This window comes from Dendrobates tinctorius, unplaced genomic scaffold, assembly GCF_039654945.1.
Source record: "Dendrobates tinctorius isolate UK_male_01 unplaced genomic scaffold, ASM3965494v1 ptg000024l, whole genome shotgun sequence".
NCBI lineage: Eukaryota > Metazoa > Chordata > Amphibia > Anura > Dendrobatidae > Dendrobates > Dendrobates tinctorius.
In genome coordinates, this window is record NW_027361692.1 from 2,022,794 (window position 1) to 2,039,667 (window position 16,874).

Sequence of the window (16,874 nt, forward strand, 5' to 3'; positions counted from 1 at the left end):
CATATAAAATTTTTGTGAAAAAAAGTTTAAGGTTCATTTTTTCCTTCCAGATTGCTTTAGTTCCCGCACAAAAAATGCAATAAAAAAATGCTGTGTTTTTCATGCCAACAGATGCAGAAATGGTGAAGAAATTTCTGCAACAAATACTTTGTGTGCACGTGCCCTAAGTATTCCATGCATTTTTTATGTGCTTTTTTTACATGCATTTTTGGTTCAGATTTACCCACTCATTAGTGTCTGTGAAATCTGCAGCAAAAAACATAAATGTGCAGACATAAAGTCTTTGGTGCAGAAATTTCTGCACTTTTGGCAGGAAAAATGCTGTTTAAAAAAGGTGCTTTTTGAGCAGGCTTTTAAGGGTGTTTTTTTATGCATTTTTTATAAGTATTTTTGATTTAGATTGGCCTGTCACAGCCTTAAAAAATAGAAGCTCGCAGCTACCCCCAGAATTGGCACATTACATTAGATGCTCCAATTCTGGTGCTTTACCTGGCTCATCCCCATTGCCATGGTCTCCCTTAAAAGCTACCTTAAGGTTACCAGGCCTGACAGTCACTGAGTCATGCAGAGTGCAGTCTGGCAGTCCAGGTGACCCAACAGAATCACTGTAATATGTCAGACTGCACTCTGCGTGACACGTCAGCAGTGCAGTTGGCAGTCTGACGTACTCCAGCGATTACGCCAGGTCATGTGGATGGCCGGACACAGTGCTTCCTGAGACCCAGGAGGTTGTAAACTCATGTAACCTCACTTCCGACACTAAGGTTACATCAGTTCATAAGCGGCTAGTCTGCGTGAGCAATCCGTGAGCAGTGTGCCCAGCAGTGGCAGCTGCAAAAGCCTATGGAACGTTGTTACGGCGCTTCACACACTTCAAACAACGTGGGACATTGTGGGATTGTTGAACTGCATGAGATTTGTCTTTTTTATTAAATGAGACAATGAGGTCATTTGTTGGGGAGTATTTTGTGAATAAAGGATTTTTGTATGCGATTTTTTTATCCTTTTTCTTAAGGCCCCTTTACATTTAGCGATGCACCAGTGATCCCGACCACGATATGACCCGGTCAGGATCGCGGGTGCATCGCTAAATGGTGGCTAGTGAGCTGCCACACAGGCAGATCTCACAGCCACGTAGCGACGCAGCAGCGGTCGTTAATTACCTTTCAGATGCGGCGATCCTGACATCCTCCCACCTGTGTCCACACGTTGCTCGTCGGCGCTAGCAGGAAGCCCAGCAGGAAGCGCCCGACGAGAAATGGAGCTGCACGTTCTCGCCCGATCAGCGACAGACAGCGGGGGAGCCGGTCAGAGGTAAGTATCACACATAGCGATATCACTATATCACTGCTGCGTCACAAAATCGGTGACGCTTTAGCGATATTGCTAGCGATATCGCTATGTGTAAAGCCCCCTTTACTGGTTTGGTAAAGGGGGTGTCTGATAGACACTTCTCCATTAATAACCCTAGAGGTTGCTGCTAGCTGTGATTTTCTACATATTACAGCTGCCATCAGCCTCAAATCCCATTAACCCGATTGCCACCGCACCAGGGCAATCACGAAGAGCAGACTCAGTAACCAAAATTGGTACATCTGGGATGGCTGTGGTCTGGTATTTTTAAGCTGGGAAGGGGCCAATAACCATTTCCCTTACCAGCCTGAAAATATCAGCCCACAGCTATTTACTTTGCCTTAGCAAATTATTAAAACTAGGGGGACCTCACGTCATTTTTTTAAAATTATTTATTTATTGCTAAAACAATAGTGAAATATGGTGAGAGATGGCGTTTCTTTATTTTTCGTCTTTTTATTTTGCATGATATACAAGTCATTATACAAGAAAGAATGTTTCCTAATCTTTTTTTCCTGGAAAAAACTATTTTACCTTCAGTTTTGTATGCTCTTTTGTCAGTCTGTAAAAGTACCGTAATACTCCGACAACATTGTTTCTAGCAGCGACCTGGACATCAGTGTCACATTCAGGGGTCTTCCCCATGCTGTTCCCATTCCATTTCAATGGTGTTTCCATCTATTTCAGTGATTTTAAGACCCCACCAGACCTCTTCGTAGGGTCTGCCGGAAAAATGCTTCAATTTCCAATTGACTTCCATTATGATTGTTATTCGAAATGAGCATTACGATATACTCGATTCGGTAATGAGCACCCGAGCATTTTAGTACTCACCTATCACTACTGATGATGAATAAACCTTCTTTCCTCTAAATGTAGTGACTGCCCCCTTGTAATCCTTGCAGGTCTAAGTGTAAAAGATTATAGAAGTGATCTCTGAATAATCTATTTGCAAACTTTTACATTTAATATGATCACCCCTAAGACTTTCAAAGCTGAATCACCCTAGTTTAATAACCTGCCATTGTAGGCAATCCACTCATTCCCTTGAACACTTTAAAGGGGGTCTACTCTGCACCCTCTCTGGTTCAGCTATGCCCAAAATTTTACACACTATACCAAGTGAGGTCTGACTATTGACTTGCAATTGAGGTAAAACTATTTTCTTACCATGAGCATCCATGCCTATTTTAATGCATCTCAATATTTTATTTGTCTTGGCAGTTGCTATCTGGCTCTGATCACTAAAGTTGAGTTTGCTGTTCACTAATGAAGCAAAGTCTTTTTCAGTGACAGTATTACCCAGTGTTTTACTATATAATCCATATTTGTATATTTTGTTTCCTTCGACCAAAGTGCATGACTATATTTAATTAAACTTTGCCATTTCTCAGCCCAAGTCTCTATCTCACATAAATACCACTGTAAAATTAAAATATCCTCCTCTGTGTTGATTACCTTGCAAAGCATAGTATCAACAACAAATACTGAAATTTTACTCAGTATGACTTAAGCACGATCATTAGTGACCTCTGTGATACCCCACTATAACTTATGACCCAATCACAGTGTGTTTGATTAATAATCACTTCCTGATCAGATTAGTTTGACAATACCTCCTAAACTCATGCTGGGTCATGAAGTTATTTTTAGTAAGAAAATCCAGGATCTCTGAGAAATCCTTCAAAGATTTTGCCCCCACAAGGGGTAAACTTACAGGTCTATAGTTTTTGAACCCATGTTTGAGTCCTTGCAGACATTTGAAGAGGTTATCGAGTCACCACCAAATGAATATCTATTCCCCGAATATGGCATAGATATCAGATTGGTGGTGAACCAACACCTGGCACCCCAACAGGTCAAGTGTTAAGTACTAAGATGGCCATCGGATGTAAGAACATAGAATGGAACCTCACTGTACGACTCCATTCAATATGGGTACTCCAGAACAGCTCCTTTTAAAAAGAAAGTGCCAGGCAGCAAACACTACATAGTAAATGGAGCAGTACTTCTGAGCGCCCTTCCATGTGTTTATATCTTGCAGCCACTGGAGCTTGTAACAACTGATGAGTGAGTGTGCCAATCACCCACCATTCTGATATTGATGACTTATACCACATGTCATCAATCTGTTGTGAATGGACAACACCACTAGGCCACTGCTGCATAATATATATAATTAGGAAATTGCTCCTTTGTGTCCTGTCCACACAACAGAAATGATACTGTCGTTTTTGCAATGCCTCAATGTTCCACAAAAATATTGTATGATTTGATTTGTATTTTGTAGTAATATTTTTTTTTTTTACTTGGGAAAATAGCATAGGTCTCTAGCATTGCCATATTATGATGAAGAAATCCATCCTCCTCCCACTTCCTGTACGGTAACTAGGCACGGTATCTATTCCCTTTCAGCAGTCAATAAGTAATTTTCCGACTAGCTTTAATCCAATTCCCAATCGATGAATCTGCAGAATCTCCATCAAGCTAGCTGCCCCTTTTAAACATTTAAAGAAAATAGAACAAAAAAAGTGCACTGTCAAAAATTAGAGACCGCTCAGAAACACAAATTGAAATCAAACTAAGCTGATAAATTATGTTTTAAGAAGTATGCAAAACTATTGATGCCTTTTAGATTTGCATTTTGATATAGCATGTTTATTCTAGCAAAGGAAAAATGCAAAACCTAGTAAAACTCCCATTTTCTAAATAAATTGTTTCATGTATTCGTATTGACAACCAATGTTGGGCTATGTCATATTGAAGACCTATTTCTAGTACCATTAATTGGGCATCCTTCCATAGCAAATGAAAACATTTTGAAGGTCCGTTTTTAATTTGTGCCTAAGTCATCAACTATACTATTAACCTATTGTACTGCCAAACCAGTGCCCCTAGCAATGAATGATTCTACATAAGAGGATTGCTTTCAGTCTCCAGCCCCTTGGGATGAGGGAATTCCGATGTACTTCGTGAAAAATGCTTTTACCTGGCACAGAGAGATAAGTGAATTAAATGGACAGTAAAAGCCTGTGGCATTGCAAACTTGCTGACAGGTGACAACTCTAATGGAACAAAAGATGAAATATCATCCAAGTCAGGCAACCAAAAAATCCCATCATTTGTTGTATGTTTGATATCTTAAGTTTTGTGCCCAGGTGTATATATAGCAGTACACAATGTGTGAGCTGTGGCATGGTAAATGTCTAATGCTTAAATTATTGCCATTTAGCATCAGAAATAAAATCCTAGAAGTATAAATTATAAAAGAAAAGGCACAAAAGGGTTGCAAAGCAGAGTTATATACTTAACTCTTTTACCTTCAAGCCTGTTTCTACCTTCATGACCCACGAACGAAGCATTTCAGTGCAAAATGCGCGTCAGGTGTGGTGGGTCTCCTGAGTTTCCATTGAGGTAATATTTTGTGCATATTTCATTTCATGTAATCATTGTATACTGCTTTGCATTGTCACTTTACGCCTAGGTTAGGCAAACAGCTTCTGCTCATAATACTTATTATGACTTTATTCATTAACCAGCCCATTGTTACTTACTGGCATTTACTGAGAGGGCATAGTTTAATTAACTTTTCTGTGACACATGCATTGTAGTGTCCCGTGCAATAACCTCTAATTTGGAAATACAAGTGCATATTGAATTTTCGTATATTCTGCCCATATGAATTTATACATGGACTTACAGTACTTTGTGACAAATGTCTATGCATTTTTGTAATGATTAGAAGCAAAATAACTCTGTTGCATTGTTTTCTAATTAATTGCAAATCCATTTATTAATTCCAGGTGTACCCCCTAAGTGCCTTACCAGTGTTTGGTCCCCCTTGTTTTCATATGCTCTTATATGTTTTTTGGAATAATAAAAATTGTATTTTTAAAACTTTGGTCCTTGCTTAAAACTTATCATCTTTGGTGATTTGTTATTGTCTAGCTTGATGGCCCTATACGTATATTTAGAGGATAATAACTTTTTGTTGCATTTAACCTTCATTACCAAGGCCAAATTTTACAATTGTGACCAGTGTCACTTTATGTGGTAAAAACTATGTAACACCTCAACTGATCCCACTGATTCTGCGACTGTGTTTTTTGTGACATATTGTACTTTGTAATAGTGGTAAAATTTGTTAAATATGACTTGCATTTAATCGTAAAAAAATCTGAACTTTTAATTTTTTTGCCCTTAAACCAGATGTTTATAAAAAAACATTTCCACATATGTACTTTACAGCAGAACAATTTTTGAAACATAACTTTTTTGTTAGGAAGTTAAAAGGGTTAAAGATTTACCTGCACTTTCTCATTTTTTCAACAAATTAAAAAAAACAACTTTTTTTTTAGGGATCACATCACATTTGAAGTGACTTTAAGGGACCTCTATGACAAAAAATATCCAAAATTGACAACATTCTAAAAACCACATTCAAGAAGTTTCTTAACCCTTCAGGTGCTTCACAGGAATTATTGGAATTTGGAAGGGAAAAAAAATTACATTTTGCATTTTAGTTACAAAAATGTATTTTTAGCCCCAAATGTTTTATTTTCACAAGGATAACAGGAGAAAATAGACCCCAAAAGTTGTGCAAGTTCTCCTGAGTATGCTGATACCCCATATGTGAGGGAAAACCACTGTTTGTGTGTATGGCATGGTTCGGAAGGGAAGGAACACTGTTTGACTTTTTGAAAGCAAATTTGCTTGAATCATTTGCAGATGCCATGTAATGTTTGGAGAGCCCCTAATGTGCCTAAACAGTGAAAATCCCCCGCTAGAGACATCATTTTAGAAACTAGACCCCTAGGAATGTATCTAGATATGTACCAAGCACCTTGAACCCCCAGGTGCTTCACAGTAGTGTAAAATGTTGAGGTTTGAAAATAAAAATAAAATTTTTTCCAAGAGAAGTGTTCTTTTAGACCCAATTTTTTTATGTTCATTAGGGTAACAGGAGAAATTGCACCAATTTATTGTGCAATTTCTCCTGAGTATGCTGTTACCCCATATGTGGGGGAAATCAACTGTTTAGGCACACGGCAGAGCTAGGAAGGGAAAGAGCACCATTTGGCTTTATGAACGCAAAGTTTAGGTCCCTAATGTTCCTAAACATAGAAAATAACCCACAAGTGATGCCGTTTTGGAAACTAGATCCCTCAAGGAATACATGTATATGTGTAGTGAGCACCTTGAACCCCTAAGTGCTTCACAGAACTGTATAACATAGAGCTGTGAAAATAAAAATTCTAATTTTTCCCACAAAAATGTTCTTTTAGTCCTAATTTATTTATATTTTCACAAGTGTAACAAGATAAATTGCACAGCACAATTTGTTGTTCAAATTCTTCTGAGTACATTGATGCCCTATACAATGGGGAAAAAGTCAGCCATTTAGTCAGCCACCAATTGTGCAAATTCTCCCACTTAAAAAGATGAGAGAGGCCTGTAATTGACATCATAGCTAGACCACAACTATGAGAGTCAAAATGAGAAAACAAATCCAGAAAGTCACCTTGTCTGATACTTAAATACTTATTTTCCACCATAATTTGCAAATTAAATCTTACCAAATCAGACAAGGTGATTTTCTGGATTTGTTTTCTCATTTTGACTCTCATAGTTGTGGTCTACCTATGATGTCAATTACAGGCCTCCCTCATCTTTTTAAGTGGGAGAACTTGCACAATTGGTGGCTGACTAAATACTTTTCTCCCCACTGTATGTGGTCGAAAACTACTTTTGAGACAGTGGAAAGTTCAGAAGGGAAGAAGTGCCGTATTGGAGTTCAGATTTTGCTGGAATTACTTGAGGGTGCCATGACACATTGGCAAGAGGCCCTGAGGTGCCAGAACAGCAGAAACCTCAAGTAATTGACATCATTTTAAAAACTACACCTCTCAATGAATTCATCTAGGCGTGCGGTGATCTTATTGACGCCACAGGTGGGTCACCGAAATGTATACCAATGGGCGGTGAAGAAAGAATAATTACATTTTTATTGCTAAAATGTCCAGTTCTGACCTGGTGATGGGTCATCTCTATTCATACTGTATGTATTGACTATGTTAATCTTATAATTAAGTAATCTCAATGAATGCTAAATATCCACAAACTACTATTTAAGCTATACAATAACGTGTAAACACAGTGATGACATTTTGATTATTGGCTTAGATAACTATTTCAAATCATAAAGTTAAATAGTCCATACAATTATTTTTTTTTACATTGCATTGACATTAAGGTGACTTTTTAAATATGAGAAATAAAAGATAAAATATTTAGTCAGTGGGTCATAGAGATTAAATATTTTCTGCAAACCAATTATATCCAATATATTCAATGCCTATCCTGGAGAAATAATCGTATTAGTTCACTAATTAGTTGGGATAAGATTTTTGCTTTGTTATAGTCAAAACTTATGAATTATTCTAAATTCTCAGAACAACCTTCTACCCAGGAGAGTCACACCAGTCTGTTAAATTTTTTGACCACAATGAGAAATATGTATGATATAAGAAATATATTTGTTTTAGCAGAAAAGATAAGAAAATAATGAATACATTTACACTGCATACTCGGGTCTCAAAAGGAGATGAGAACCAGAAAGTGATAGAGGCATAGTTTTTGCACAAAAAACTGCTTAGGGGTAATGTATGCCTGCGATCATCATTCAACACTGCACAATTTAAATTACAATTATACACACATGAAAAACAAAGTGTATGTGAACATGTTATTTTACAATGTACATAATAATTTTTAAAATACGATGGTGCTCCTGTTGGTATGCAAAGGTAGTGATTGAACTTACACAACAGTGATTGACTGAAGGAAGCTAGTTATAGATGTTCCATTGTGGACTAAGAAATTTAAGTTATGCCAACACCAGACATTTAGGCTGTGTGCACACGATGCAGATTTGCAGCGGTTCCACAGCGTATTTTACCGCACAGAAACGTAGCATATCTGCATTGTGATGTACAGTAGCCTTAAAATCAATGGAAAAAAAAAAACGCTGTGCAGACGCTGCAGATTTTTCCGCGCGGTTTTCCCGTGGAACAAAATCTGCAGCATGTTACTTCTTTTGTGTTCTTTTGTGCGGTTTTCCATCTCCCCTGTCACCAAATCCGCAGGGGGAAAACCGCAGTGGAAAACCGCACAAAAAACGCAAGAAAACCTCATGAAAAATGGAAGAAATCCGCAGGAAAAATGCAGGTCATTTGACCTGCGGATTTCTTCCATTCTGCGCGGAAAAATCCGCAGGGCCAAAAAGTACGTCTGCACTCAGCCTTAAACTTTGCAAATTTGAATTAGTTTTACTATTTATATAATCCATTCCAAATGTACTTGTATGACTTGCTTTGCCATAGAAAACAATGTTCCTTCAGATTCTAAAATTAAAGTTTACTGATTTTTGTCGCCTCTCAATTTTTGTAGTGGGGAAATGTATTTTCCTCACCAATGCTCCCACCGATTGTAAACATTTGTGTATATATATGTCATGAAAAGGGGTTGTATGACCATTGGCCGCACACGGCTATCACATGTGCAGGGGGGCTTATCTTAGTTATCCCACCGCTGCCAACAATGTTTCGAAAACAGCAAGTTAGTCTTGCCCTAACAATTTATTACAGGGGCTTATTGTAGGTATTCCACTGCTGCCACAATATGTCACAAACTGCCAGGATTTATGTATATCCCACTTTCCAGTTCCACTTTGGAACTCGCAGCTCTCCGGCGCCCCCTTACCCTCAGGTCAGTCAGAGAACTGCACCTAGGATAATTAGTCGCCGGACAGGCTACTTGTTGTGCAATGGCTATTAGGCCTGCTGCAACAAGGGAATTATAAATGCTTTGGCCGCAGCCACACAATCAGCTTATAAAACCCGCTTAGTCACTGCCAGCACTACCCACATAACCAAAACACACTTCACTGCCACCAGCTCCAATTCTATATTAATATTTAAAATTAATAAAGGGGTACGAAGCCAACCCAAATTAGTAGCATAATCACTTCAGGCACGCATGAATTCGTCACAGAGCAAGGAGACAGAACTAATAAATTTTTATATTTACTTTAAAAAAAGGTAGTCAGTATTTACAGAAGGTAAAAAAAGGATTCTACAAAATGAGACAATTAAAAGTATGTACAATGCGGATTACAAAATAAAGAGGATGTAAACAGAAAATGAACACTCACATGATGCTTAGATAATTTCAGGCAAAACCATGCTGGAAGAGGGAAGGTTGGCATATCACAATGCATCAGAAGGTCTGGTTACAGCAGCACCCAGGCAAGAAGTTACTGCCCAAGGAGGGAAAGTACCTTATACCTCTGGACTTGTGACATCACTAAAGGGGCTGAGTTATGGCTGCTCTCCCCTTCTCTCAGAGTACTGTTGGTGCCCGTTGTGTTCCATGGACATTAATTAACAGTACGACATGCGGTCGCCCATGGTAACTGGACAGTAAGGAGGTCCAGCATGTTTAGTGACAGTGTGTTAAAGCCATATGTTATGAAATGTGATGGACTGTAAGCCTGTGAAGTATAACATGGCTTATGGTGTGGTTTATGATGGCATAATAAATCGTTTAGACTGTTTTACGTGCAAAACCGTGACTGTCTACCTCAATATCGCAGCCAAGTGAGTGTCCCCCAATGCATTCAGTGAGTGCTACCTTACTATATATATATATATATATATATACATACACTGCTAAAAAATAAACAACTTAAGCAACACAATGTAACTCCAAGTCAATCACACTTCTGTGAAATCAATCTGTCTAGTTATGAAGCAACACTGATTGTGAATTAATTTCTCCTGCTGTTGTGAAAATGGAAGAGACAACAGGTAGAAATGATAGGCAATTAGTAAGACAATTCCTATAAAAGAATAGTTCTGCGGGGGGTGACCAAAAACCATTTCTCTGATCTCATCCATTTCAGCTGTTGCTTTGGTCAGTTTTGCATTTTGTCATTGCTCTCACCCCTATAGGTACTATACAGTAGCATGAGGTGGTGTCTACAACCCACAGAAGTTGCTCAGGTACTGCAGCTCATCCAGGATGGTATATTAATGTGTCCAGAACATGGAACAGATAACATGAAACAGGCCAGTACACCAGGAGATGTGGAGGGTGCTGTAGGAGGGCAACAATCCAGCAGCAGGACTTTTACCTCCTTCTTTATTCAAGGAGGAAGAGGAGGAGCAGTGCCACAGCCCTGAAAAATCACCTCTAGCAGGCCTCTAATATCCATGTGTCTGATCAAACGGTCAGAAACAAATCCATGAGGGTGGGATGAGGGCCCGACGTTCACAAGTGAGTGTTGTGCTTACAACCCAACACCGTGCAGGGCCAGATAACACCAAGATTGGCAAATTTGACATTGGCACCCTGTGCTCTTCACAGATGAGAGAAGATTAACACTGAGCACATGTGACAGACATGAAAGAGTCTGGACACGCCATTGAGAACGTTCTACTACCTGCAACATCTTACAGTAAGACTGGTTTGGCAGTGTGTCAGTAATGGTGTGGGGAGGCATTTCTTTGAAGGGCCGCACAGCTCTCCATGTGCAAGCCAGAGGTACCCTGACTGACATTAGGTACCAAGATGAGATCCTTAGACCCATTGTGAGACCATATGCAGGTGCAGTGCATTCTGGGTTCTTTCTGATGCATGCTAATGCTAGGCCTCATGTGGCTTAAGTGTATCAGCAGTTTCTGCATGATAAAGGCATTGATGCTATAGACTGGCTGCCCTTTCCCCAGACCTGAATCCAATTGAGCACATCTACCAATGTGATGTTGCACCACAAACTGTGCAGTATTTGACTCATCAGGAGCATGCCCAGGCATTGTAGAGAGGTCATACAGATACATGGAGGCCACACACACTACTGCACATCATTTTCTTATTTTGAGGCATTTCCACTAATGTTGGACCAGCCTGTAATTTGATTTTCCACTTTCATTTTGACTATTATTCCAAATCCAGACCTCCTTTGGATATTAATTTTACATTGATCATTTTTATGTTTTATTTTACACATTACACTATGTAATTAATAAAGATTTGCAACTGGAATATTTCATTCAGTTATATCTAGGATTTGGTATTTTAGTGTTTCCTTTATTTTTTGAGCAGTATATGTATACAGTGGGGGAAATAAGTGTTTTATACACTGCCGATTTTGCAAGTTTTCCCACCTGCAAAGAATGGAGAGTTCTGTCATTTTTATTGTAGGTACACTTTAACTGTGAGAGAGAGAATCTTAAAAAAAGCCAGAAAATCAACTTGTAGGATTTTTACATGATTAATTAGCATTGTATTGCTTGAAATAAGTATTGATACAATAGAAAAGCAGAACTTAATATTTGGTATAGAAACATTTGTTTGCAACTATAGAGGTCAGAGTTTCCTGTAATTCTTGACCAAGTTTGTACACACTGAAGCATTGATTTTGTCCCACTCCTCCATACAGATCTTCTCCAGACCTTTCAGGTTCCAGGGCTGTCGGTGACCAACACTGAATTTTAGCTCCCTCCAAAGATTTTATACTGTGCTCAGGTCTGGAGACTGGCTTGGCCACTCTAGGACCTTGAAATGCTTCTTATCGAGCCATTCCTTAGTTGCCCTGGCTGTTTTTTGGGTCATTGTCATACTGGAAGACCCAGGCACCACTCATCTTCAATGCTCCTGCTGAGGGAAGGAGATTGTTGGCCAAAATCTCTTAATACATGATCCCACCAATTCTCCCTTCAATATGGTAAAGTTGTCCTGTCCCCTTTGCAGAAAAGCACCCCCAAAGTATGATTTTCCCCCACCATGCTTCATGGTTGGGGCTGTGTTTTTGTGGTTACACTCATCCTTCTTCTTTCTTCAAACACAGAGAGTAGAGTTGATACCAGCAAGTTCCATTTTGGTCTCATCTGACCACATGACCTTCTCCCATGCCTCCTAAGAATCATCCAGATGGTCATTGGTAGAGATGGACGAACCCAGACAGTAAAGTTTGGCATCCGTACCGAACACCTACTGTTCAGGCACGGACATCGAACACAGACTTCACCAGGAAGCCCATGTTGCTTTTCTGGTTCAGCCCCCCAAGCACAGGGTGTTTGTCACTCTGTCATGCGCATGACAGCGCTTCAAATGCTGCTTCTTATCAACAGTGAAATCATTACTGCCGGTAAGACAGCCTCAGTTTCTATGCTGTCAAATGACAGAGTGAGCCCGCAACTGTGATCGGAAGTAAAAAGTTTACCTCCAGTGACTGGTGTTGGTTGATGGGATTACTGCTCCAATCAGCCTATTCCTGCCACCACTAATAACAGCAAGAGCAGGTGGCAGCTGATGGGATTATTCATCAGCTGGCGATGGACCTGTAAATAAATAATTAAAAAAACCCATTGTGGGTTCCCCTTTATTTTTGATAACTAGCCACGCAAAATTCACAGCTGGGGGCTGCAACGCTTACCTGTCAGCAAGAACAGAGGGGTCCCCACTCCGATTTTTTTTTATTATTTAAAAAAATAATTAAAAAAAACGGTGTAAAGGCTGGTAAAGGGCCATGGATATTGGCTGCCCCCAGCCTAAAAATAGCAGCCACCCAGAAAGATGCATCTATTCTTTGCTCTTCCCATTTGCCCTGTAGTGTTGGCTAGTGAGGTTTATATTTGTGGAGTATTTATTTAAATAATTAAAAAAAATAGCATGGGGACTAGTGATGAGTGAACATACTTGCCACTACTCGTTACACACCTGAGCATCACTGTACTCTGTGTACTCAGCAAGCACTGAGCATTTCCGGGATAATTTGGCAGGAGCTCGGGTCTCCGACCTGCATTTTTGGTGGTCTTTAGAGCACCAATCAATATGCAGGGATTGTCTGCCATGCACTGTAATGTTGCAGCCATCTTTGTTGTTGTATTACAGTGATTGTCTGGCTGCACAGTGCCATCAGGTCTATTAGAGACCTAACGCAGCCCTGTGTGGAGCATTCAGCTCTGAATTCAGACAGTGTAGGGAGAGCTGCTGCTGAGATAGGGTCAGATTTGTGCTTTTATTAGTGTGGGTCTACCATTGTTCAATCCACAAATCCAGCTAAACCAACAGTCCTTTTAAGGGCTAATTAGGGGGTATATAGATTGCAGTGCTAGGTAGGCAGGGGAGTCTATGTGTGCATATCCACATCAGTGCAAGGCCTATAGGCACTGTATGTGAGTATATAGATCTCACTGCATACATCAAAAGGGTACATTACTGTCTGGTGCTGCCTATTATATATATACCTAGCTGTAGGTATCCGTGCCTAGGAATAATTTTTTTTGGCACCTGAATCCTGCTAATTTTATTACAAAGCAATCCAGAGCCCTCTTTTTTCTACATTTATTTACTTGTTCACACTGCAGACTACAGCTAGATCATTTTATGTATCTGTGGGCTCCAAATATGCCGCTCACCATCTTGGTGGATTCCTCAAAGTTTTGGAGGATGGTACACATGTCTGACATCCATGTCCACTCCTGAGATCTTATGTGTGAAGTCAGAACTGAATACCGACGGCCTTGTTGAAGCTGGTACTCACCAACTGCCCTCTTCTGCTCACAAATCCTTTCCAACATCTGCAGAGTAGCGTTCTAACGTCTGGGGACATCACACACACCAGTCGGTGAGCCAGAAGCTAGGACCCGCAATCCTGGTCATCGGCAGGACGTGTTCCATCTCAAGGTCCCACTGGGTCCCAGCTTCCATTATGTTAACCCAGTGTGCCGTCAGCGAGATGCACCGTTCATGCCCACAATCACTTCTCCACGTGTCCGTGGTTAGGTGGACTTTCCAAGTAACAGCATGTTGGGGGCCCAGGTCATGTATTGGAACACGTGCTTGTGTAATGCCGAGACGGCACACCTTGAGAAATAGTGGCGGCTGGGGACATAGTACCTTGTGACTGCTCCCAAAATCATGTTGCAGTAACATTCTGGCTCCACGAGCCTAAAAGGCAACATTTCTAGTGCAAGCCGACAATAAATGTGTGAATTTAGTAGTGTAGCCTGTGGTGCGTTGGCTACGTATTTCCACATGCGTTCAAAGGACTGTGGTATGGACAACCGAACGCTGCGCTAGGACAAGGACGTGGATGTGCTTCTTGTTGGTGGTAGTTAAGTTTGTGTGTGACGACAGATGCAGGGCAGGAGTCCTCTTCGCTTGCACCATGGACAGGGGATTGGCTTGCACGCACAACAATGGAAGAAGCAGTGGTATCACCTGCAGACACTTTTTCTGGAGCCTGTTATTCGGTCAACAAAGTCATGTGCTTTGATGCCATGTGCCTGATCATGCTGGTGGTGGTCAGGCTGGTAGTTTTGCTATCCCTGCTGATGTGGGCATGGCCGGTGGTGCAAATGGCCTTTTTGGGGTTATCGGCAGAGTCTTTAAAATAAACCAGACTGTTACAGGGACATTCAGTGTCTCCCTCTCCCACACCACCTCCTCACCTTGACCCCTGTCTTTCGGTGTTCCCCAAGGCTCAGTTCTAGGACCATTACTATTCTCCATCTACACCTTTGGCCTTGGACAGCTCATAGAATCCCACAGTTTGCAATATCATCTCTACGCCGATAACACGCAGATCTACCTATCTCAACCTAACATCATCTCACTGATCAAAATCACACAATGTCTGTCTGCCATTTCATCCTTATTTGCTTGCTTTCTAAGGCTATGTTCATACATTGCGTTTTTTTCGCGTTTTTGCGGCGGTTTTAAACGCGCGATTTTGCAGCAAAAACGCGAAAAATAAGCATCCCATGCATTCCTATGGGATTACGCAATGCTGTGCCAATGCTGCGTTTTATTCCGTGGTGGAATCGCTTCGCAGTAAAAAATGTAGCATGCTCATTAATTTAGCGGAATCGAGGTGATCCTGCACCCAAAGGAATGCATTGTTCTGCTTACTTTCTGCATGTGGCTGTGCACACCATGCGAAAAGTAAGCAGAACATTTGCGGATGGTACCCACGACCCGGAGGAGGGGAGACTCTCCTCGGGGCTGTGGGTACCATATCCCTGTAAAAAATAAAATTAAAATAAAAAATATTGTAATTCTTACCTTCCGGCGTCCCGCGCAGCCTTCCCGCCTCTCTCCACGCTCCCGGTCCCAGTAATCCTTTGCGAGAATGACCGCGATGACGTCGCGTTCACAGGTATGTCTCTGTGGTAATTTTCCTGAAGAAGTCATAGACTTTGAAAAGCATTGAATAAACCACCAGAGTGTTTATAACTTTATCTGGATTCTTCTGTCACAGCAGTGTGGATATTACCCACATTTATCTATTATATCCTGTCTGTAACACTTTAGTAAGAGGTAAAGTTTGCCCATGAGACATTGAATTTCCAAACATTTACAGCCTTTTGAGCACATTGTTTGCAGCTGTGATCTTCATCTTCTTGGTGGGGTTGTGGTAAAGTTCAAAGTCGTCATCAATACCATCATCGTCCATATCTTGTAAAGTGGAAATATGTTATTTTCCAGGTTCGTGGTTAACTACGCTTATTGGCATTCCTTTTAGAGTGTTCATTACACTGGAACAAATAGTTTTCGACTGTGACATTTGGATATTGAAGATGAATAACCTTGTGCCGTGGGTGTGTTGATAGCTATAGCCACTGCACTCCTCTTTAAATTTAGTTTTCACGAGCATCCATCAGTTTATTTTGCTTTCCTCCAACACAGATCTGCTTTCTCTAATTCAGCATCTCACAAGCCTGTTGCACTTTGCCCTTCATACGTTTTTGGCAACCTATTTCTTATGGGCATCTTTTATGCCGAGCTTCAGGCGCACATCTGTTACACCAATCTTCTGATGGGCATGCATAATGGTAATTGGTGGTGGCTAAACGACTAATCATTGTAGGCTGTATTCTGGATCTCATACCTCTTATAGCCACCGCTGTTATTAATCCTGTACATTCCTATTCCTGCCATCACCTTGCCCCTTTTCCTGATCACTTCATCCAATGATTCATCTGCAATATTTTTACTAAAAACCTGCACCTTCCCAGCAGCAAATGTGAAGGAAACCACGTTACTGTTTTCCAGATGTTTTGATGCCCGTAAAAAAAAATGTTTACACTCTATCTTGATGTGTACCCCCCATTGGGAAATGCTTGTCAGCCCATACATTTAGTTTATGGGAATTCCAAGTATAGGAGACCTGCTCCTTTCTAATGGGAACATTTTTTTTTATGAGGCTCTTCTCCACATTTCTTCCAAGGGGGATTGTCTTGCATGCAAATTTGTGTCAGGCCTTGCATTCACTTGATGGGCACACTTTATGGTAGTAAAAAAAAAAATAATAATGGGAACTTTTGTTTCATATGGCCATCCAGTACATTGTTTCAAAGGGTTATTGGGTGAGTGTAGCTTTGTGGCAAGGCGGGCATTGCATTCAATGCATAAGCTAACAGTATGGCAGTGCCAAAAAAATAATGTGAACTTGG